The sequence below is a fragment of the Macrobrachium nipponense genome, chromosome 24 (genome assembly GCF_015104395.2).
Source record: "Macrobrachium nipponense isolate FS-2020 chromosome 24, ASM1510439v2, whole genome shotgun sequence".
NCBI lineage: Eukaryota > Metazoa > Arthropoda > Malacostraca > Decapoda > Palaemonidae > Macrobrachium > Macrobrachium nipponense.
In genome coordinates, this window is record NC_061091.1 from 44,517,700 (window position 1) to 44,543,281 (window position 25,582).

The window sequence follows — 25,582 nt, forward strand, 5'->3', positions numbered from 1 at the left end:
TTGTTCTTGTCTGAACTTTTAAGAAAGGGAGCAGGTCTAGAAGACATTTCGGTCTTCTATCTTAGTCATAGAAGAGGTGGTGTATTTTCAGCCATGGCCAGCATTGCACGCAGGGTACTCCCTTTCCAGTTCAATGCTGCTAAACCTTCAGTTAAAGAGTTTGGTAGATCGGTGCTTTCGGATGTAGTGAATGATCAGCGGCCCCTGAGGAAATCTTTAAAAAGGCATGGAGTGACAGCTCTCAAAAGTACAGGTAAACGCACTCTGAACGGTAGTGGGAGGGTCGACAGGAAAAGGTTGGGTGGAGTGAAACATACACTCACTCGGTCGGCTACGAAGATGAGGAAGAAGAGGAGAAAGAAGAATGGACAGGTTAAATTGAGAAGTAAATATAACAAGGATGTTTATGACCTTCTTTAACTCATTCACCCTTTGTCAGCAGGCAGGCCCACACGCATTCCCTCCCTCTCACAATTTTGTGAAATGGCGGGTGTGGTTCCAAATGTGCCAGGGATGGGAAACAAGGTTCCCATCTCGTCATATATTGCAGGCATCTCAGAATTGTTCCCGTATGTGAACAAGTATAGGATTATAGAAAGTTTGATTAATTCGAAGAAAAGGTTGGATTTCACAACTAGCAGCAATTCTAATAATCAAATCCATAGTGTTAACAATATCGAGTTTCGTATTAACAGTGTCACAGGCTCCTTGGATTTGTCGAGTATAGCTTTGGAATTATACATCACAGTGGTTAGGGGCAGTGCTCAGCTGCTGCCGGATGATGCACATGTTGCACACATTAACGGTATAAGCAATAAGCTTTTTAAATCCATCTGTGTTCATGAACGAAAAGTTGGTGGAATCGTGTCCTGTTTTCAACTATCAATCATACATAAAAATGCTCAAGAGCATGAAAATCAGCGCACTACCGACTTTTGGTAAGAGTGGGGTTTTCCACAATGATTTCCAGTCCACGCATGGTATTACACAAACCTATACACCCGCTTCTTTCGGACAGACAAGTAGGTGGGAAATTCAGGTGATGAGCTCCGTTAAGACGAGAGGAGTTCACACATACTTTCCACTCCTAATAGATCTAGCCAGTATAGACATGTATTTGTTGGATTCTGTGGATTTGAGGATAAGGCTCGAAATGGCCAATAACAATTGGGTGATGGGCGCCCACACCCATGCTCACTTAAACAATCTGAATATAGAAAAAGCCAAGTTGTGGATTGATTGGATTACCCCGCATTATAACGCCATGTCCACTTTAAACGCAGCTCAAGTGGTTATCCCTATACAATATATATTTGATGAGATTTTATATAAAACATATGTTATTGGGCAGAATGAGGATTGCATTTTAATAGATCAACTTTTCTAAACCTGTATACCTGAAAAGATTACATTAGCTATGATTAGTATGCAAACGTTTTCAGGGAATTACGCAGCCAATAGTTTGTACTCTGGCACATACGACTTGAATGGTATGCACATCACTGTGAATGGGAATACATTGTATAATATCAACTGTCATTTTCCTAATACTGTCACACAATTGTTTTACAAGATGCAGAAGTCAATAGGAGGTGGTCATAATAACCTCATCACCTACGACAGTTTTAAAAACGGAAGGGCTGTCTATTGTTTTAGCTCCGTCACGGAAGAGGGTGAAGATTCGATGCCGGTTGAAATTTCAGCTAGTTTAAGAATATCTAAAAAGCTGGGAACAGTCGCACCTCATCCTTGCATGATTTTTTTGTTCAGAGATACCAGGAGAATTTTAACAATTGATTCAGATAGAGTCACTCAGTGTGATGTTAGGGGTTACGAGTGAAGGATATGAAAGAAATTGAGACTGCTTTACAAGGTTCGCTAGGGAGTGTTATTAAATAACTAACAGGGAAAATCCCTAACGAGATCAAATGACACTCTTTTAAACAAAATGAAACAAAACATCTAATTGGTAACATAACCTACCATTGTTCGCTGAATGCCCTCTCTGGAGTTGGCTGAAAGTCAAACTAGGCTAAGGTAAGCTCTCATGGTTAGAAAAATATACCTTTTATTTCCCAAAATTGTTTAACATGAAAATGGAATAAAATTAATTAACTCTGACTCAAAAAGAAATGTTAAACTATCATATTCCTCTCAAAATCATATTTAAGTAGGTACCCCCTCTTCCCATAAGTGTCCAAGCATTAATAGTTTATTAATAGTCAAAATCCGTCAAAGAAAAACCATAGAGGACTTCGAATCCATCTAAAATAAAGAGACCATAATTATGACATCGCAAAAATATCAAAGTTCGTCAAAAAAAATGTGTGCCACACCTCACTTCCCTTTCTCTAGACTCAAGTAATTGTTACTTCAATTGTTAACTTTTTCAAAGTTCTCTTTTACGGTACCTTGTCCAACGGATCTGTAACACCTCTTCTGTGGCGTGTTCCACACTCTATCAATCAAAATCAGTGAGTCCCCCCCTTTGCAACTGTCCATCAGATTATATGTCATTTCCTGTCCATTACTAACACACACACTCACTGATTGGCACACAAGTGGCACGCACATTACATGCATGAAACTCGTGATCTTCGAAGTGTGTCACTTACCACAAAGGTGCACTGGTAAGCTATCCTGTTTGTTTTTTCATTTCAGCATCTTCGTGGAATCCAGTGTTTTGCATCTGTCTCTAACTGGTAAGAGCTAAGGTTAACAACCCGATATTGTGCCTTTAAGATGGCTCGGCCACCTATGTCTTTTGTGCACTCCTGTCGCACACCACATTGGCTACTGGTATATACTAGTTCATAATATTTACAAGATAGCTCCTATAACACATATTTCGACTATCATTATAGCTACTATAACTGCAATCACTGGAACTGTGTAGCATTCGTCGAAGAAGAATTCATCCCCATCGTTATCCTCTAGCGTTGGAACCGTAACCATCTTCTGTGCAGGTAGAACTTTAATCGCCTCGTGGTCCCATGTAAGTGTTTCACGAACACCTCTGTTGAATAATTGTAGATCCCGGCTGAGCGCGTGAACCATCTCGAAACGACTCTGCATGTGCCATTATTAAGCGTCTGTGACCCCTGTAGGTGTCTCCTAACACCCTCGTTGCTGAACTGTAGATTCGACGTCTTCCGATGAAGGAATTGTAACCGCCACCTCGTTGTCAACTTGAAATATCCCGTGACTCCCATGCAAGTGCGTCTTGCACCCGCCTAATAGAAGATTGTAGACTCCTGATTTGTCCCAGAATGTATCCTGAGACGATCCACCGACGACATCTCGTCCATGCAAAGGCGATCCGTTACATCGTTGCCTGTGTGAAGATCCGACCTCTGGTGTTGTAGAACCCAAGTTGTTTCCATTGTCACCCTCGCGTGAAGTTGGGAATTCTCTAAAGTCATCGTGTGTCCGTATTTGAAAGGTCTACATGATCATAGAACAAATAAAGTCTTGCTTTAACACACGAATCTGTCATAAACTAATATACCCAATCTCATAGTTAATTATTAAGGATTAAAATTCCTCACTAAAATAAAATATGATCTTTATCAACTGAATCCTCATAATCAATCCCGCATCTGACAAATATACTATCAAAATCCCCATAATGTCTATACAGCAAAACCCCTGTAATGTTTATACAGCTAACCTCCATCAAACATAATGCTGAATATCCCTCCTATCTTACGTATCCCAAGAAGAATTCTACCTCCTTTTTATAGTAGAAATCCTATGTAAAGCTTAACCCTGATCACAAGATTCCCTTGTAGGAACAAAAAAATAATAATTCAACTTTTCCCATTACAAAATTTATAGGGAGAAAAATATATATATAATTCAGCGCTTTTCCATATAAAACATAGTATGTATAATCACGCAAATTGCTGCCACAGCATATCAGCATCGACCTAAATTGACCCCTTAAAATTCCTCCCCATGGAATGTCATCATCAACATTCCTGAAAACGGTGCAAACCTCTGAGCAACCAACTCCAAAAGGAAATATCAACAACCGGTCTCATCACAGCATTGTCAGCATTAAGCCACCTGTGTATACAGCATGTGCTCAAATCGCACTATGGACTTGTCTAGTCAGACTCGTAAACTCAGAAATCATCATTCCATCAAATGACCCAAAAAATCATTTATGAAATCGTCAATGGGAATCCTTAATAAATTTTTACTGATACTATAGAACCACATTCCTCAAAAAATCATCCTCAGGACATCCTCGTTCTCACCTCAAGGGTACCCAAAAATTGTCCTCGAAAACGTAACTCATCCATGATACTGCCACATGTACATAAAACCCCAATAATCACCTAGTCGGGATGTAAACCACAGAAAACCACAATTCAACAATCAGCAATTATATACCGCCAAACATAAACCACTGGTGAATATAACCTCATAAAATACAACACCTTTATAGAGCCCCATAAAACCACAATGCACTAGTGCCACCCCCAAGAGCCATAACACCAAAAGAACCACAATCCCCACCTCTTTGGCTCGTAAAACCACAGATCACCACCAAAAATTACAACCAAAACAAAAATTCACCACCAAAATAGCCACAAAAGCTCAGCCCCAATAAACCAATACCGCCAGGAATCACCACCACAGACCTCTTATAATATATCTCAACATAAGAGTAATTTCCCATATTTTCCACCCCATTTTTCACCATGAAATAATTACTTTTGGTTTTTATGCCACATCGCCACAGTTTGCGCATAATAAGAAAAATAGTAGAAGAAATGAAAGGGAAAAAAAGTTACATTAAACTGATTAATCACATTTCGCCATCAATTTGCAAAATCAGAAAAAAATGCAACTGCACGATATTATTATTGGTTACTGCAACCAACCCTTTTCAGTTTAGATATATAAGTCAATTTCGGCCGACCTGTCTTTTCACCTAAGACTACAAATCTGTTTCCTGTCTTTTCTTCAATATCTCTAAAAGGACCTTCAAATTTCGGACCCAATTTGTGATTTAGTTCATTTCTCACATTGATTTTTAAAAATACATTGTCTCCAACAGCAATTTTAACTGTACAGTTTTTCACAAAATCTTCCACATCTTTCCTCATATTTTTCCAAATATATTTAGCACGCACCTCATTATACATTTTTTCTATCCCCAGGTGTGGACTACCAAACCTGCAATGTACTATATCCAAAACCACTGGAATTTGGACTTTTGGAATTACGATCTATGTCATGTCTCCTTTACTTTCACTAGTCCTTAACTTATATTTCATTTTCCTGACCAACAGATTGCCTTCTAATTCTAAACCCGAAAAAGGTAACTTATAACCTTTCCCGACTAATTCCCCTCTAATAAACGCCTTTGCATCTGCCAAAATTTCATCTTCATCCTGCCTTTGCTCTATGAGACTCATATCCCATTGTATAGAATCACTAGTAACTAGTGTAACTTGAGATCCTTCTATATCATAAAAATTTCTACTAAGGGCATCCGCGAAAACATTTAATTTGCCTTCTATATATTTGAGCTTTGCATCGAAGTCCCAGATAGTTAAAAACCATCGAGCTCTTTTAGTTGACAAATCAGGTTTATTAAAAAGATCCAATAATGGCTTGTGGTCTGTAAGGACTTCTACTTAGTATCCAAACTGGATACAATAGTATCCAGTTTGGTTCATTTTAAAATGCTACTGATGGGGAATACCCATCAGTAGCATTTTAAAATGAACCAAACTGGATACTATTGCAAAGGCTTCTTTATCTACGGTAGCCATTAATCTTTCATTGCTGCCCTTTGTCCTAAATTTCATGCTATGAAACGCTATGGGATTAAACCTCCCATCAAATCTTTGCATGAGGCAAGCACCTATAGCCTCCTGACTGGCATCAGTCACTAATGTGAATGGTTTGCTGAAATCTGGAAATTTCAGAACCGGGGGATTCATTAACTCGTCCTTAAGTTTTTGAAAACTCTCTTCCTACAGTTTTCCCCAATGAAATTGAATGTCTTCCTGCAATACTTCTGTTAGAGGAGCTGCTATGTTAGAAAATCCTTTCACAAACCTACGAAAAAATCCTGCCATCCCTAGGAATTACTTAATTTCTTTCTTTGATTTTGGGGTGTGAAAATCTGCTATTGCTTTGACTTTATCGTCATTTACTCTAACCCCTTCCTTAGATATGACATGACCTAAATATGTGATTTGCTTTTTCAAGAAGGAACACTTAGCTAGCTTAATTTTAAATCCTGCTAACCTAAGTCTCCTAAGTACTTCCTTGCACGATCGAGTCTGTTGCGATTAATATATCATCCATGTACACAAAAACATTTTTACCCAATAACCCATACAAAACTGTGTTTACCAACCTGGTAAAGGTCATCGGACTACCCGATAAACCAAACGGCATCCACATAATTCATAGTGTCCCTTGGGCACTGAAAAGGCTGTATATTCCTTACTATTTTCACCAAGAGGGACCTGCAAAAAACCCTGCGCTAAATCAATTGAGCTATAAATATTATGTCCCCCGACTTCTACAAAAAGATCTGGTATGCGTGCGACTGGGTAACGGTCAGGTATGTTCTTTTCATTCAAACGTCTAAAATTGACGTATACTCGGACAGAACCGTCCTTCTTAGGCACTGCTAACAGAGGAAAGTTGTATGGAGATGCACTAGGTCTAATGATTCCTTCCTCTTCCCATTTATTGACCTCTTTTTCTACCTGTTCTCTGATTTTGAAAGGTATGTGGAATGCAGGAATAAAAATGGGTTTTGTACCTTTTTCTAAGTTTACCTTATGTTCCAGTACATTAGTCAATCACAGTTTATCCCTTGTAAAGCTACCGTGTCCCCAAATTCTACCAAGAGCTTGCTTACTGCTTCTATATGCTCTTTATAATCTGCATTAGCTAAATGTTCTCTGAATATTTGCTTCCTTAATTGCATTTCTGCCTCTGAAAACTCAGTTTTCCCCTCTACAATAGCCACTGAACCACTGTCATCACTCCAATCTTGGAGATCTACCACATATGTATTCTTCTGGTATTTCCTAACTGTATCATTACAGTTCAGTAATTCTAATCATGTAACACCAGTGTTTGATACACTGTTCACTGATACAGTGCTAATAACCCCCCTTAGTTTCTCACTGCCCTCAATTACGCATACTTCAATGGGTTTTTTCACTTCCCTCAATTTGACTTTTACCATAGTCTTTGAACCTGGGATTAAAATAACATCCTCTGATAAAACACACTTATATTTGTGGTTAGTACTTCCCCGGTCCACGATCCCATAAATATCCCCGCCCGTGGTTCTCATTGCATCCACCAAGACCCCATTGTTAGTATCAGTAATAATATCAGTATTGGTATCAGTATCACCACCCATATCGCCATTGTCAAGCCCACAAAAATTTTTACCACTGTGGCCCTCAATATCCCGTTTAACATCACCGCAGTTATTCCCGTATCATCAGTGTGGGTTCCGGTATCACCACTCCCCATATCCCCGGTATCATTACCATTAGCACCGCCAAACGCACCCCCATTTTCAGTATTCCCCATATCCTCAATTTCACTTGCGTCCTCATAAGGGATAAAAACACCGGGTATTCCAACCGTTATACCACTAACACCTGTATGGACCGATATCTTGTGTCTTCTACATGCAGGATGGCCCAGCAAAAGTCTGTTGCCCAACGCAACCCCTTATATAACCAAAAATGGTTCTATTAACACTCTATCACCCAGATTAAATCATATTCTAACAAAACCCAGAGTGTTCAATCTATGGGCTTGCACCCTTTTTGTTGATCAGCTTTCCAAAAATTTCGCCAATCCCTTTGCCCTTTTAAGTGACCTGCCTGGGATTTTCTCGTATTGTAACTCCCGAATTTCTGAAGTGTAGGTCTCGCATCTCTCTGTATCTGAGACGGACAAGCTTGCCAACAGTGATCCACACTTTTACACATTCCACAATATTTGACTTCACATACTTTCTTTGTGTGCCCTGGTTTATTACAATTGTAGCAACGCAACTGCTGTTGCCTTTGATCAATCGATCCTCTATTATATTCCACTTTTGCACACAAACGGGGGGAAGGAAATTCTGTGTCTCTTTGCATCGTATTTCTTGGACCGGTCCCATTAAAAAATGTACTATTCACCTTGGGACATTTGGACATGTGTTTCTGAATTTGGGCATAAATTAGTTCTTCATCTGATGTAGGTCCAATCTTTTCATCAAAACTGTCCACTATTGTGTCTGGTACATCGTGTAATAGCATTGTGATGTGTCAATTTGTGTAAGTTGTCGAGTGAGACATTATTCCCATTTACCCATTTGGAATTTTTCAATTTCTGTATCCATTCTCCTGCTAAGTCAAAAAGTTTTGAGCTATGCTCAATAAGGCTTGTTGTGCCTTTCTGAATTTTGTACAGCCCTCTTAAATCTCTTACCATATCACTGTGTTCTTTTGAGCCATAAGCCACTCTTAAAAATGCTTGTAATTCGGTACATGACCGACACTTTGTGTACTGAAAACTTCTACATCTAAAAGATAAATCCCCTTTATTGAAATCTAATAAGGCTTTGCCTCTGTGAACGCCTCTGTATCATCTTTACTTCCCTTGGCGTTTAGATAGTTATTCACCCCCTGAATAAAAATTTGCACTGGTTGGGAAAGAACGCCATCCTCAGTACCTCGAAAAGGGCTAACTCCCACATTTATATTTGTTATTTTGTGTACCAGTTTCTGGTTTCCACTTGGGTCGGCCATTTTACTTTCTTTATGAAAACTCTTATACTTTAGGATTTGCCCCGACCTCAGTAACATTGATATATTTATGCGCACACAAACCCCAATCCAAAATTAATAATACGTCATCCACCAATAAAAGATAAAATAAACATGCACCAATCCAACAAACCGCTATTTGCAAATAGCCGCTTCTCAGGTTCAAGGTTAATCAACTGATTTAACTGGTACAAGGTCACGTTGGTATATAAAAAACGGGAAGAAGAAAGTGAGAGAAAGAAAACGTATGTTGAACCAAAATTCAATGAATTAGCAACTGTCCACTCGGCTGCTTCTCTCTCTCTCTCTCTCTCTCTCTCTCTCTCTCTCTCTCTCTCTCTCTCTCTCTCTCTCTCTCTTATGACATGCACAAAACAAAACATATAGTACCACTTTTCTAATGTATTTTAATACCATAAAACCAGTAATGTCCACCGAATCTCGAGGGACATCAAAATGAAATAGTATACTTGTTAGCAAATTAACAACAATAAAAAGAAAAAAAAGAGAAAATAAACTTATACACTCACGTCTTCATAGGTCCGAAGTGAGTACCCGTCTACACTTGCAACTGCGCATAATTAATTCCCGTTATGATATAGTCACTTTACCCTCAGAACACAGGAACATGTCTTTACACTAAACAACAACTAAGATGACTGCCCATGCTAAGTACACTGCTTCTAATTCCCCTTTAGTCAGCAATAGAGTCAGTTGCCCGATACATAATTATAACCACTCTCCCCCAAAATATGCCTAACCTATCTAGTCTCTTCGGAGGCACTACCTATAGGCATTAATGTACCCTTTTAACTGCTGCCACCACTCTAACAGGGAAAATCCCCAACGAGGTCAAATGACACTCGTTTAAACAAAATGAAACAAAACATCTAATTGATAACATAACCTACCATTGTTTCGTTGAATGCCCTCTCTGGAGTTGGCTGAAAGTCAAACTAGGCTAAGGTAAACTCTCGTGGTTAGAAAAATATACCTTTTATTTCCCAAAATTAACTAACATGAAAATGGAATAAAATTGATTAACTCTGACTCAAAAAGAAATGTTAAACTATCATATTCCTCTCAAAATCCTATTTAAGTTAGTACCCCCTCTTCCCCTAAGTGTCCAAACATTAATAGTTTATTAATAGTCAAAATCCGTCAGGGAAAAAACCCATAGGTGACTTCGAATCCATCTGAAATAAAGAGACCATAATTATGACATTGCAAAAATATTAAAGTTCATCAATAAAGAATGTGTGCTGCACCTCACTTCCCTTTCTCTAGACTCAAGTAATTGTCACTTCAAATGTTAACTTTTTCAAAGTTCTCTTTTACGGTACCTTGTCCAACAGATCTGTAACACCTCTTCTGTGGCGTGTTCCACACTCTATCAATCAAAATCAGTGAGTCCCCCCCTTTGCAACTGTTTGTCAGATTATATGTCATTTCCTGTCCATTACAAACACACACACTCACCGATTGGCACACAAGAGGCATGCACGCTACATGCATGAAACTCGTGATCTTCAAAGCGTGTCACTGACCAAGGTGCACTGGTAAGCTATCCTGTTTGTTTTTTCATTTCAGCATCTTCAAGGAATCCAGCGTTTTGCATCTGTCTCTAACTGGCATGAGCTAAGGTTACCAACCCGATTATTGTGCCTTTAAGAAATATTTAGGTGTGTTCACTTCAGATGAAGTGGGCACATTCATAATACCTGTGAATAGAAATAAACCGTTGGTTTTTATATCTAATACTCTGCTTTCAACTTCTAGTATCGATGTTGTTGGACACTGGGTGTGTTTTTATACTGACTGTTCACCTAGGGATATAATCTTTTTTGACAGTTATTGTATACACCCTAAAATTTATTCAGGCGGCTTCTCGACTTTTCTCCACCGAAATTCGTGATTTACCCTTCACCAGACCATAAGGCAGATACAGCCAGATAATTCTTACAAGTGCGGTTTTTACACTGTTTTCTTCGTTCACTGTGCGAGTCATAGAGGGTTGAAACCAGTTTTGTCTTTAATGAACATTGTATTCTTACCGTGTCATTTGGAAAGTAATGACAGGTGGGTGACGGAATACTATTTCAAGTATTTCAAAGGGGTGAAATGTTCTCATTGCAGTTCTGGTGGTAAACGGGCTGTCACATACCAGGAGTGTATGCATTCGTTAAATAAAAGGTAATAATCGTTTTTTATGTTAATTTACATCATATAATTATTTTTTATTTCATGCAAGCGTTCGGTTCTTCTAAGTCCTGTTATTTCTCTTCCTTAGGTTGAGCGGGAAAGGAGGGGCTGTTCCGCACGGGGCACAGGCGGAGGACAAACGTCCAGCGGTACAAGATAATGAATTTAGAAGAATGTGGTTTTTTATTGTAAAATTGTTAAGCAGTTTGAGGTTGGTGATAAGAAGTCATGGCGGTATTATTTTTGAATGCGTCTCAGGAGAAACGTGTGAATCTGACACTTGTTAATGTGTACCGGTTTATGTAATAAAAATATGTGAATGGTCATAATTGGCAATACCGATTTGAAATTTAGAATTATTGCACTAAGGTCGGTTTTAGTTAGGTAAAATAGAAAAAAAGGGGCGGGGGACGTTTCCTATGAACATCAGAGGAAGATAATATCGCCTTGAATATTGGTCGTTTTTTATGCAAAATGCAGTAATGTTCTGAAGAAAATTGATGCAAAAAGCGATATCACCAGGAAGTGCATATTTGTCATCGCGGTATCGCAAAAATGACAAGAACTGTTTGTATAAGGTAGCATTACCTGGAAGTTTTTAGCAGATTTGTACGTGAAATATGTAATATTTATACCCAAATGTATATAATGATAGTTTAGTTATACGTCTAGTTTTTCAGATGGGAAGGAGAAGAACATCAAGGTAAACAAGTTACTGACAGAGCCTCTCCTGAGTTTTCACCAATATTCTTTGGAACGTGAGTTTTTTCACTGGATGGAAATGAGGTGAGAGGTCTGTGAATATGCCGTGATAAGTGCTATATAAAAACAATAAGTGGATTTTATGGCATAAAAAAAATATGATACAGGTGGTCTAGCGCATCTTAAGAAAAATTTTCCAGAACAGTACCAGTCATTATTAGGAAGTAAAATGAAAAAAATATTGTATATGCGTACTATGCAAGAAAAAAACAGGCGGGTAGGTCTCAGTAAAATGACAATTGCGTTAGAAACCGTGCATCTATACTCCATAGTCGAGAGTAAACAAGCCAAATACCAGGATCTGCACTCAGCCGTTTGATTGTTACAAAATGTAGCTAGGCTAATACGATACCGTGATATCTATAAAGAAGTTCCTCCTGGGGTATCTCCCTTTACCGTTCAAAACAAGGCGACCTGGGGTTAAGTAACCTAGTTAGTCTGAATAACCCAATCAATATACAATCATTGGCTTTGAGGGAAAGTTAACCGAGTACTGAGTGAGAATGCTGAAATAGATCAAGAAGAGTCATTATTATTCCGAAGAGTTTATTATGCAGAAAAAAAGACATGTATTTCTTCTAATCTTCCGAACCTCACCGAGAAACAGAAGACGATTTATCGCTATATTAACAAAAAGAAGTTGTGGGAAGGGGGAGGGATGTGGGGGAGAAGCTGATGATTTTTCGCATATTCTCAGAACTGTCGATCCATTGGGATCAACAGGCTTCCTTGTGCGTTTTCGCAATGCGTTTCCTTTTACACGCACGAACTGTGTTACCTACGATTTAACCCCATTATTATTTTTGGTTTCATAAGTTTCGAGTAAAAACTCCGGGAAACAGGGATCTTAATCTGATTTGGTTGATTGTACATTTTTATTTTCTTTTCATAAAATGTATTTTTCTCGTTACTCAGTCACCATCAGGTAAACATCACTGCTTTATAAATAAAAAAGCTATTGATATGGGTACTGTCGAGGTCGCAGCCGTTATGAAGATCATGTCATGACGGCTTCCGCGTTCCGCCAAGGAGCCAAGCCCACGGCAGGGCGAAAGAGTGCCGTTGAAACTTGAAATTGACAAGCAACCTGAAAAGAAAGGCGCGGGCGCGGCCTTGCAATATGGGCCCCGAAAAGTCGGATGAGTAAGTGAACCAGTTATTGCTTCTTCACCGTTGCACTGAAATATTGTGTATAACAATTAATATGATTACAATCATTTAGACCTTTCAGAAAAGACGAACACAGAAAATCAAAAAGAAAAAATTGTTAGCAATTGGAATATAGAACTGTAAAAAATGATGCCACTCTCCCATTTCCCAGCCATTCATTTTTATTTCCCCATAGATCTTATTCAGTCAAGAACTCTATTCCATCTTATCCCTTCCTTTTCATCCCATTCATCACGTCTGCTTCATTCCCAGTCATTTCTTCGCCTCTCTCTGACCTCCAGAGCATGAATTTTCAACATGACCTGAATCTCCGGCGAGTGGAAGGACTGAGGAAGATGACGAGTTTGCATTTATACTTAGTGCGTCTAAAAGGAGCAAGGAGGGAGTCTCTTCTCCCTCCGACACCCAACCCTCCCTCCCACCCACCTTAGCACCCGAGCGTCAGCTGCCTCAGTGACTTTGCGACGTCGTCAAGTATATTCTTATGGGAATTTCCTCCGTCTCTTGAAAACGATATCAGAAATCAGCGATGGCTCTCTCTTCGCTCCTTCGCCAGAATCTGTCACTGCAACGGTACTTATCTGAAGGAGTCGATATGAAAATGAAGAATCGGTGCGACAAATTTAGTTATTCTTGTTTTTGCTAGGACTAGTATAAAAATAAACCCTTCTTATTACTACCATTTTATTGTGGTTGTTGTTGTCGTTGTCGTCTGTGATAAGAATGTAATTTAATAATTACATTCTTATCACAGACGACAATAACAATGATACTACTACTGATGTTTTAGTTTTCAACAGCAAAAATTTTCGCAAGCGGGAGATGGTTTTAGGAGAGAGGGAGGGAGAGAAAAAATAGGTCTGCCTTCTCGCCTGTTCACACGAATGCAGCCCTGCTAGTTTCTGTGCTGGTAAGGTCAGAGTAGAAAAGCGCTACTATCGACGCCTAAGTATGATAATGAGTATATGTGTTTGCCTAGGCTAAGTCAGTCATTTTAATTAACCAGGCTCTACGAGTACCAAATGACTGTACGCGACCAAGCCACATGTGCATCTTGTGGCACGTCATGTTTTCGTTCTTGGGAACCCTTGTACTTGATCTAGCTCGCATTCAACCCTTGCTACTACATATGTATACCTACGCAGTGACAAGGGTTGATTGCGAGTTAGATCAGTCATAACCTTTTCATTCTAAGTTTCCATAGGTTTATCCTGTGTCCATGTTACTTACAATCGCGCATAAGATCTCAGGCTGAAAAGAAACTTTGTCAATGTGCGAAAGCGTCGGAGGGCAATCAAAATATACAATTATTTCTGTGGATTTTTTTTTTCTTTTTTTTATGAAGAAAAGGCTTGCTTTGAAGGTTAATGGTCTAATGAATGTTAGCTGGCACATTTTGAATAACAATCTGCACAATATAACTAACGAATTTTGTAGACAGGTTTCTCATCCACTTATAACTTTTTTTGTGAGTTGATAAGTACGGGTAAAAATTTTTCTTACTATGGCCTTAATAAAATATTATAATAATGATTTTACACTATATTAACAAGTTGAATTGTACAGATTACATATTTCACAGTTCATATCTTCGTATAATTCTGTTGAGGTAAAGTTGAAATTTTGTCATTTTAACATTAATATTCACGTATCATAATGATTTTGTAATACATTTACATAGTAAATTCTACATATTACTTTTTCACAAGATATTTCTTAAAAGTATAATGGCTGAGGTTCATCGCGATAAATATATGAAGATACCCTTCTTCACCACTTGTGGTCTGTGTTGTTTGGGTAATTTCTCTCTTTTGCTTCCGTTTCCTCTGTTAGTTCTCCATTGTGCTGGACTAGTTTATTCCATATATCGGTTACCAGTCTGTATATTCTCTGCTTAATCGGCATTTGATCATTCTCAACTCCCCTGAGACTCATTTTCTGTTTTTCAGAGAAACTTCCGTAAACTGTCCATCAATTCCTCAGGTCTCAAGATGGCGTCACACTCTGTAGAAATTATTGTTCCCCCGGATAGTACTGCTTTTTTATTACCTTTTGTCTTCTTCATGTTGGTTAGAGGACATTCCAGTAAGCATAAGTAATTAGATCTGCATAATGTAATTCAGACGTCTTTATCATTACAATATTGCACTTCCACACACTCACAGTGTCAAATGATAAAGAAGTTTTCTGAGTTGTATTAACTAACATTAAGAAGACAAAAGGTAATAAAAAAGCAGTACCACCCGAGGGAACAATATACGTATATATATATGTGTGTGTGTGTGTGTGTGTGTGTGTGTGGCGCGCGCGCTCGTGTGTGTGTTTGATTTTAAATAACGGAGAAATTAAAGACGTGATAATTATGCGAACAAAGTTACAGCCACGAAGGAAAATAGAAACGCTGGAGATGCTAAGTACTTTCTTCTTATTATCAAGACATGTTCACAGCAACTGAAGATACACAGAAGCAAGGGCCTACGGTCATCAGTATAGGATACAGCATTTCTTCGTGATTTAAAATCAAACATTATGAAGGCCACGTACTCTTTCGCTATGCTGTATCCTATACTGATGACCATAGGCCCTTGCTTCTGTGCATCTTTAGTTGCTGTGAACATGTCTTGATAAGAAAACGAAAGTACTTGGCATATCCAGTGTTTCTATTTTCCTTTGTGGCTGTAACTTTGCTCATATATATATAGATATATATATATATATCTATATATATAAGCTATATATATATATATATATATATATATATTGTGACGAAGTGCCAAGTATCTGGTTACTACGCTTACCAATCATAAAATTATTACCTCAAAACAGCCAGACACCTGAACCTTCATCGCAGGTAAGATATGATTGAATACTCTAAAGACAACAGTGATCCCTTAAAAGCTTATTAATATTGCAGAAAATCAGACTAAGTTCATTAAAACAGGTGAGGTAATCTTATAAGTTATTAAATATTAAATTAATTATAGGGCATCACTCCATCAACAACTTTTAAAAGTCTAAGTATTTCCCTGGTTCTAACTCACTTCAATTAAATTGAAGGAAAACAGCTCAATTGCCACTCTTTATTTCTACTTAAACCAAACTAAATTCACTGGTAAAAAATGGTAAAAAATAAGACACTTATAAAAATTTTAAATACAAAAATTTATTATTAAATTCAAAAATTATAAGTGAAATTCACAATCTCAGGGAAATTTATTGTTACTTGAAAACAAAACAAATTTTAATTAATGCTTGAATCAATTATTAAGTAAAATTAGTTCAAAATTAATTTACATAAAAATCAAGAAAATTAATCAAGTAACTAAAATTATTCAAGAAAATTCAAAATTTGAAAATTAATTTACAAGTGTTAAACAACAATAAAGCTTGAAAATAATTCTAAGTAAATGCAAAGTCATTCACAAGTGTTAAACTCAATTAACTAGGCAATGGTTAATTAATGAACACAACTAAGTTAATTAAATTGTGACTGTAAATGCAAACACAGAAAAATGTGGAAAATACCAAAATTGCAAAAACACTAAGAAAGCACTAATCACACAGAATATATATATATATATATATATATATATATATATATATATATATATATATATATATATAACACCCTCAATAAGAAAAATGGATAAATACACAAAAAATCACTTCAATAAAGAAAATGGATAAATGCACAAAAAGTCACATTAAAAGAAATAACACAGAACATAAAAATTGGCAATGTGTAAAAAATGAAATAGCTTCACCAAACCACTGTAAATATGTTTATAAGTTGCAATTTAAAACTTATAATAACACATTACCTTGGTACCAATTATGCTTCTGCTGCAGCTAGCACCAAAAATTCACCATATTCCACAAATTCACCATAGTACTCAAAAAGAAGAAGCCGTTGCACACTTGTACCATATCTGCTCAGATTCCATAATTAAGCACTAAGCAATATTAAATAAATCTAAGAAATATCAAACCTAAAATTTGTGAGTGACCGACCACTAAATACAAAATCTTCACGTTAATGTGAAAATCTAAATTCTCTCCGATGGGAGAGAGAGAGGGAGATATCTGCTTACACCACGGTTTCATCAGTGAATCTCGGCCCTAAACTGCCTGAAAGGCTCAAGTCATTTTGGGAACAAGAGACAGCTAATATCATAAAAATTCTCTTTTAAAACAATAAATAGAGAGAATGTGGGATTACAATCATAAATAACATTTATTATTACATGATATAAGACAATAAAAGTCTTTTAAAATAAAAGATATGATTATAGAATTTTCTCAAATGAAATTAAGTTTTGGCATTTCCTTGAGTGACGTCACAAACCTTTCCACTTCATATTTAAGGTACTTATGAGTCAACAAATTCTCTTTTGACAAATCGAAAGATATAAGAGTTAATTTACCAGTAATATTAGATCCTTCTCAATATAAAAACATCTCCAACTACTTACATGAAATGAAAGATATCAAACATATGTGAAAAGTTTTAGCCAGAATCCTTCTAGGATGATCTTACGAAGGATGATGCAATCTTCACATGGTTTCTCGACAAAGACACAAGTCTGAAACAAGTCACAACATTTCATACAGTCACTGAGAGGACGATATGCATTGCAAAAGCTACTACTGCATATATATATATATATATATATATATATTATATATATATATATATATATATATATATATATATATATAAGCCTCAGAATTTATTGTAAGCCTAACCTTGTAGCAGCCCTAATAATGGGAAAACAGCACCACTCTGGGAGGTCCGAAAGAGACGTGAGCGAACGTGTGAGTAGTTTACAAATACAATTGTCCAGAGGAGATGTGTATATCTCACAGCCAAAACTACATCGGGCTCACTACAACGACCATTCAGAGATGTACGCTGGCTCACAGAAATCAGCATTTTACAGATGTCCACGATAGGAACTCATCCCTACAAGAGCTTATAGAAGGCACCCAGGTACTACACGAGGATCACTATGATTGCCTCTTAATAGCCGAAACGGTAAGCATCGTTATCCAAAAACAGACCCTGAATACCCAAGAAGAGTCGGGTCATATATTCCCCTTCAGCAGGAGAAGGAATGCCGAGCCATTGGGACCAAATAGCACTCCCCCAACCATCGGACACACCACGTCCACGTCCTTAAGGGACACAAGAGTGCCCAGCAAAGTCCAAGTAACATCATTGCCCAAGTCCCTGAGGTCCCGGCCGCATATTCCCGGACTGCACTGAGGCTTCGGCCAGGCTCCTCCAGGCCCCTCCCCTAGAGCACTGTGGGCGGAGATATCTCACTCCCCTAGCAGATGACGCATTTAGCTCCGCCAGCTTATTTTGTTGCGTTTTTATTATTATGTTGTTTAAACATGCAATTGTGATATATATCCATATTTTACGATAGCAGTATGCATATTTTTATATAAATCAATATTATTCAATAAGCTTGATAGCCCAAGTTCGTTTAGCGAAAGTTTTACGATACGATCCGAAAGGATGCTATGACATTTACACGATTATATACACATTTCATCGCAATTGAAACTCAAAATGTGACAGTTAGTGGTGTTTCCAGATATTATTATACATATGCACTTGATTAATATGAGTAATAGTCAAATGACTGCACATTTAATAGGAAAGGAACTTCGTTTCCTAAACCCGTCAGCTGACGTAAGGCCTAACTTCTGTGGGCGGAGATATCTCACTTTCCTTGCAGACGATGGACGACGCATTTTGCATTTCGCTATACCATACTGCCCTCTTCATTCTTCTCCCAGTCATTAGCTTATTTTGTTATGTTTTTGTTATTTTTATTTATGTTAGGCTTCTACAAGCTGCCATCTGTTGCCTTACGTACTACTCACTCGCTATGTTCATTCTTCTCCCAGACATTCGCTGATTTTAACTTTTTATTATCTTTAATATTTTATGTCAACATGAAATTTGATGTATATCCGTTTTTACGATAGCTGTGTACGTATTTTGCTATATAAAACAATATTATTCATAGATGAATACTGTTTATTATCACTATTTCTTCATCCATTGTGAAAACTACCTTTATATTTGCAAGAACTGCGTATGCACTTCTCACTTATTATTTCTGATTTTCAGATTGAACTTTTTTTATTTATTAGGACTCGTGTATGAATTACCTACTAGCATCCATGCCATGTGCTTAGGAAGCTGCTTATATAATTATCTACAGACATTCATAGTAATGTATTCTGTGATGCTTCCCATATTCCTGGGTATAGGATCGCCTATATATATTAGATGGATACTGTTTATTATCACCATTTCTTCATCCACTGTGAAAACTACCTTTACTTGCTAGAACTGCGTATACACTTCTCACTTATTGTTTCTGTGATCTTCAGATTATAGTTTTTTATTTATTAAAACTCGTGTATGTGTCGCCTACTAGCATCCATGTGTGTAGGAAGATGCTTATATAATTATCTACAGACATTTATTATAATAATGTTGAAAATGGGTTTATTTTTCGTACAATATATTTTTTTGTTTAGTATCCTCGCACTTATTAACCCTCCCACTTGTCCTTTTACTACAAGTCTGCAGCATGTAAGGCTATTGATCTCGCAGCTTCATATTATCATTAATATTATTTAGCAATAGAGGCTGATGCAAGATATTTTCACAGTATAGACATTCATTTTTTAAACCCCCTTCAAGTCCATGCTTGATGTACATAAAAGTTCATTTATGCACATTGTACTGCAGTGTAGATGATGGAAAGTGATGAGCAGGTTGTAGCAACAGTAAAAGCATCTATGGACTAGAAAAAACAGCAGGCTACGTGAAACTCCAAGTTGTGCAAGGTTGCCACCCTTTAGAAGTGAATATATCTGAGAGCAAAAATGAAGGAACACAAACTAAGTACTGAAATTAAGGTCAGTGCATCATGAAATGAAGAGAATTTTTCTGAAGCATACTCTCTGAAAAAGGAAGGTTGAGCCCGTATAATTTTGACATATGCAACGAAAATAATACTACAGAAGTGTATGCAAGGGTAAACATTGAGGAAAATCATAAAAATTCCTTTTCATATATGACTAATAATTTCACCAACATTCCTTTACCCAATTCATCAATGCCTCACACATTTATTTTCCACATTGGCACTGCCTTTAGTGCATTTTGATAGGTATGATGTCAAAACATAGAATGATACAAAGAGGTCTTTTTTCAAAACATTGGTCATAAAAAAAATAGGATTGCTTTCTCTTACATGAACCATTATCTTCCTTTAACCAATTCTTTGGCAAGATATAGCATACAATGCATTGGGGCTTGTGGTTTTTGTCGTCATACTGTGCTGGAAAATGCCTTTCTTAACCTACATTCCATAGGATTTGAATATCTACCCCTTTGAGTTTTGCTCCCTTTGCAGCCTAACCCAGTGTCAGTCATTTTCCCCAGATTCTTTTATCAAGCTTATTAGTGGGATTCTGAATATTGTAACATATGTTTGAGTCTACAAATGTAGCATTAACTATTAGGTGCCAAATGGGTTGGTACCATCTTTTCCTCTTTCTTTTGTAAGGATATGTTGTGCAAAGTTGAAACTTATCATCTAACCACTCCCCCCCCTCTTATACATATTATATTCTACATGAACACAGGGCTGGTCAATTTTTCCCCCTTCTTTGACTGAATTTTCACTTTATAAGTCCTCATAAAAGAAAAGACAAACAAAATTTCAAAGGTTAGGCTACACCAAAAGTTAAAGAGAAAAATCAAAAGGGCAAAGTCAGCTGACTGATAAATACAAAACAATATAAAGTATTTTTGCCATTAGTAAACAATTCACATTGTGGTTTATTACTAAATGTGATGTTTACTCTATTGAAAAACAAAATTTTATTTACAAATTCCTTCTCGTATATAGTAGTAAAAGAAAAACAGAAGTTAGGCCACACGTCAGCTAACGAATGTAAACAAAACTTCGGGTTTAGGAAACGAAGTTCCTTTCCTATTAAATGTGCAGTCATTTGACTATTACTCATATTAATCAAGTAAATATATATAATAATATCTGGAAACACCATTAACTGTCACATTTTGAGCTTCATTTACGATGAAATGTGTACATATTCGTGTAATTGTCATAGCATCCGTTCACATCGTAAACACTTTCGCTAAAGAACTTTGGCTAGCAGCATATTACGTACAATAAAATTTATGAATAATATTGATTTATATAGTAAATTATGCATATAACTATCGTAAAATATGGATATATGTCACAATTTCATGTTTACACAACATAAAAATAATAAAAACGCAACAAAATAAGCTAATGACGGAGGAGAACGAAGAGGGCAGCATGACGGAGCGAAAGGCGTCGTCTGCTAGAGGAGTGAGATATCTCCGCCCACAGTGCTCTATGGGAGGAGCCTGGAGGAGCCTGGCCGAAGCCTCAGTGCAGTCCGGGAATATGCGTTCCGCCCAGCACGAACCTCGAGCCGTAATTAGTATAAACCATTTGGATACACACACTCACTCAAATTTAAAATTATACACATTTATACACAGACAGACAATTGTATATTAGTACCTTTTACATATGTTATCAAATTCTATATATATTTTTTTACCTTATATTTTGTATTTGCAAATTAAGACATAAGATTTTACTGAATTATAAACACAAATTTCAGGAAATTTGAATACTTATTTAATTTCATGTTTACAGTTTTACCTTTGTTGCCACACACACACTGCTTGTACTCAAAACAATGCCCTTAGATTGTTAAGCTTTTGATCCTTTGACCAATCGGTACCCAGGTTCTAAAGGTCCTTCCTCCAATACGATGATATAAATAGGTCGAGAAGCCAGATTGTATGTCAGTAGTTGCTCGATAATCCCACAGTTTGGCGAAACATCTGTTGCGACAAAAACAAATAAATAGAAGGAAGTCCGAGCATTTTTTGCCAAAAATCAACACACGCGATCCGAAAAAAAACGTCGAATGTATGAAGATACCTGCAGGAAACCGATTGATGCTACTAAAGCAATTACTGTAAACGAAAATTGAAAAAGATAAAAACTATGCTTAAACGTATATATCTATCACTCATTTATATCTATTACTCACACAAACATTCACACATAAACACACACACACACACTCACACACACACACACACACACATATATATAGATATATATATATATATATATATATATATATATATATATATATATATATACATATATATATGCTTAAAAAATCACAGTGGATGCACGTGACTTCATTAAATAAGCGAATACCACAGGAAAATGATAGTCAGAAATCCAAGCGCTTTCGTCTTTACTAAGACATTATCAAGGAACGAATGAAATACAATTGGAGAGAAAGTTGTCAGGTAAACAACAGGTGAAAAATACCAGATGGTTAATTGTCAAAAGTGTAAAAGTTAAGAAGATAATCCAGGATTATCAGATATCACACGGTCACAAACCAAAACATAGATTTAACCCTAACAGAAACTACAAATTATCTGTACAGTTCAAAACATGTAAAAATTGAATATATTAATTTTGTTGCTTATCTACAACTTTTTTCATTATGAAGGCATCAAGTTTAAATAAACGAAGACTTAAATTTAGAACATTTCCATTATGTGACTTGATGAAACAAGATTCAATGATATTCCTTTTAACTTTGTCATTACATGGGATTAAAGCTCTTGCTTAACTCCAGTTTGTAGGATGATCTAAATCTCTCATATGTACGAATACTGCATTCGATATTTGCCTAGTTCTCACAGAATATTGATGCTGTTTGTGAAGAGACTTACCGGTCTGTCCGTAATAGACTTTATCACACTTTTTTGCAGGGAATTTCATATATGCAGCCTGGAAGATCTTTAGAATTTTTTATTACTAAACTCTTGACATTAATATTACTGAAAACAATATTTATGTTAAAAAGCTTTTAAAATGCTATGAATATCTAAAAACCTTTCATCATAGGGTAATTTTAAAATTTTATGCTTACTAAACTCAAGTTTGTCATCAGTTAGATAAATAAAAAATTCTAGCTCTTTTCCATGCCACATCTACAAATGTCCCTGTGTGAGTCGTGGCGGCCCTTACAGCAAATCATATGATTTTAATACCAAGTTCCTTCATCCAAAACAACCCCCACACATACAAGTGGAGACCTTGCCATCATATCGTCGCGGTTCAGTAATGATTTAGTATTGCTTTTGCTACGATAAGAGACGAACCAAGAATCTGAAATTGTAAATAGCGTTACCTTTGTTTACAAGGTGAAAATTCTTAGCAAGGAAGGCCACGAGTCATGACAGCACAGTAAGGGTTATCATTATCTCTACTATTATATTATTATCATTATTATAACCAGTGATAGTATTAAGGTATGTTAAGAAGTAATTAAAGAAGTGTTAATAGCTAAGATATTAGTTTTGTAACGGCAAGAGCGCTGAGAGTTTTTAGTTTAGTGGCGCACAAATATAAGCCCACAAAATTTCTGGGTTGTAGCAGGTTGTAGCTGTAGGTAGCCGACACTACCCAGCGTTAGTTAGATGCCAGAAAGTGCTAGTTAGAACTAGAAAGTGCTTTGCCAGGGATACACTGCATGTATTAGCAAGATTTGCTAGCTAGGAGTGTTTTCTACTAATAGTTATGGCAAAGGAAGTGTAAAATTCCTTTGTCTATGAGGTGTTAAGAGAGTTCATATTCAAATTCGTTTTGAACTCGTCCCACGTGTTGGCAACTTGTAGGTCATTGCTAGCTCTCTTAGCCTATCTGTGCAGGTGCGAATCTTGTATCGCCAGGCAAAGACTCTGTAAGCTTACCACAACTTAAACTTTTATCCTAATGATCTCAGTAAAATAAAGTAATTTTTGATGTTTTCACTTAACTGATCTCAATCTTCAAACTACCATCTAGCATTTCGCCATAAAATTTAGTGTTGTTTTGCTTTCGATAACAAATTAAAATTTGTTGAATTGTAAACTGCACTGTTCTTTTTTCTTCGTCAGCTGATCTCACATTCACGTTGTCTCACCTCTCCAACTCATATTCCACTTAGCATCCTCACTGAGCGAAAGTTTTATTTTACTTCGTCATATAACCTCTCATTAATAAATACTTTGCTAACACCTTTTAAAATTCTTACCGTCATTTCTAACTTATCACTTAGGGAGCTAAGTAACTTTACATAAATTAAAAGAATTGTTAACGTAAACGTGTTGTTGTAAATCATATTCTAGTGCAAACCTTTTACAGTAACGCAAAGAGAGACAATAATCAGAGTACAGTGAAAATAGCGAGAAAGAGAAAGAGAGAATTGAGCTTTGATGTTTGAGTCAAATTTGAACAACAAGCCTAGGCATAACAAAACCAAAGTCACAGGACGTTGGCAAGCCATAACACCGTCGCAATTGAAATTTTAAGACCGCCATAAAATCTTTTACCTGTGACCTCGCACCAGAATTACTCAGCTTCTATCGATAATGAAGCCCCACTTCCAGAGGAGGTATTAACATGTTATATTAACTGACTCCGCCTGGAAGAGGAGGAATTAACAATGTTAACCCCACCTAAAAGGGGATGGAAAAAGATAAGAGAGAATCCGTTCCACGAATCAAGAATCTGTTGAGCAGAGACCTAAAACATACACCGCCTTAGGAGGTTGGGCCAAATTCGATCCTGGGGTAGCTGATTGCAGAATGCCAGAAGATTGAGAGAGAGGACCAGCCGCCGCCATACAGTAAAGAAGCAAAACTTTGCCAGTGGTCCTAACCAGATTTTTCATTTGTAAACTCGTAGTTGTAACTTATATTCTCTGAAATAGTAAAGAATGAAACTCTGCCGTTCGTCTGATTCAAACTTCTCCTGAGAGACTAATAATATTACTAATCCAGAACTAACATTTAAGAAGAAGCATAAAGTCAAACATAGAACCAGACCGCAGAACGAATCATCAAGAAGAAAGAAGCAGGTAAGAGAACATACACTCGAACACTCTACAGTGGTATAACACTACTGCGTTTTATTATCCAAAAAATTATTCAAGAGCGATTCTTGTGCCAAACTTTATGTAAGAAAATCCTTCCGCGCTACAGCGTCACAATAAATCAAAATCATTATTTAAAATAAACGCAAAGGAGTTCGTCATATATCATTTTTCTAACTACGCTCTCCTAGAGAGAGAGAGAGAGAACTCATTACTTTAAAAAGCCAAGAGAACTACACTTTTTAACATTCTCTCGGATTATTGACTTCATTTTTCTCTTGTGCCTTTAAATTACACAGAGCGTTTTATATATGCGCCAATGTCCATTACATTTTGTTCTCTCCAACTTTTTTTCCTTACCCTTGAAGCACTTCAGCCAAGGAGTGAGCCCTTTTCATTTACCCTTACCTGTCATGCGCGAGTGGTCTTTTCTCTTATTACCAAAAGACTTGCACATACTGCAAACACCCAGCTGCACATAGAGTGCCACCACAATCCCATTATTTCCATATTAGTAAGCTGCTACTAGTCCACAGACTAGTAGCAGTGCACGTCAGGCCCTTCCATTTCATGGTGCCACTAATCTG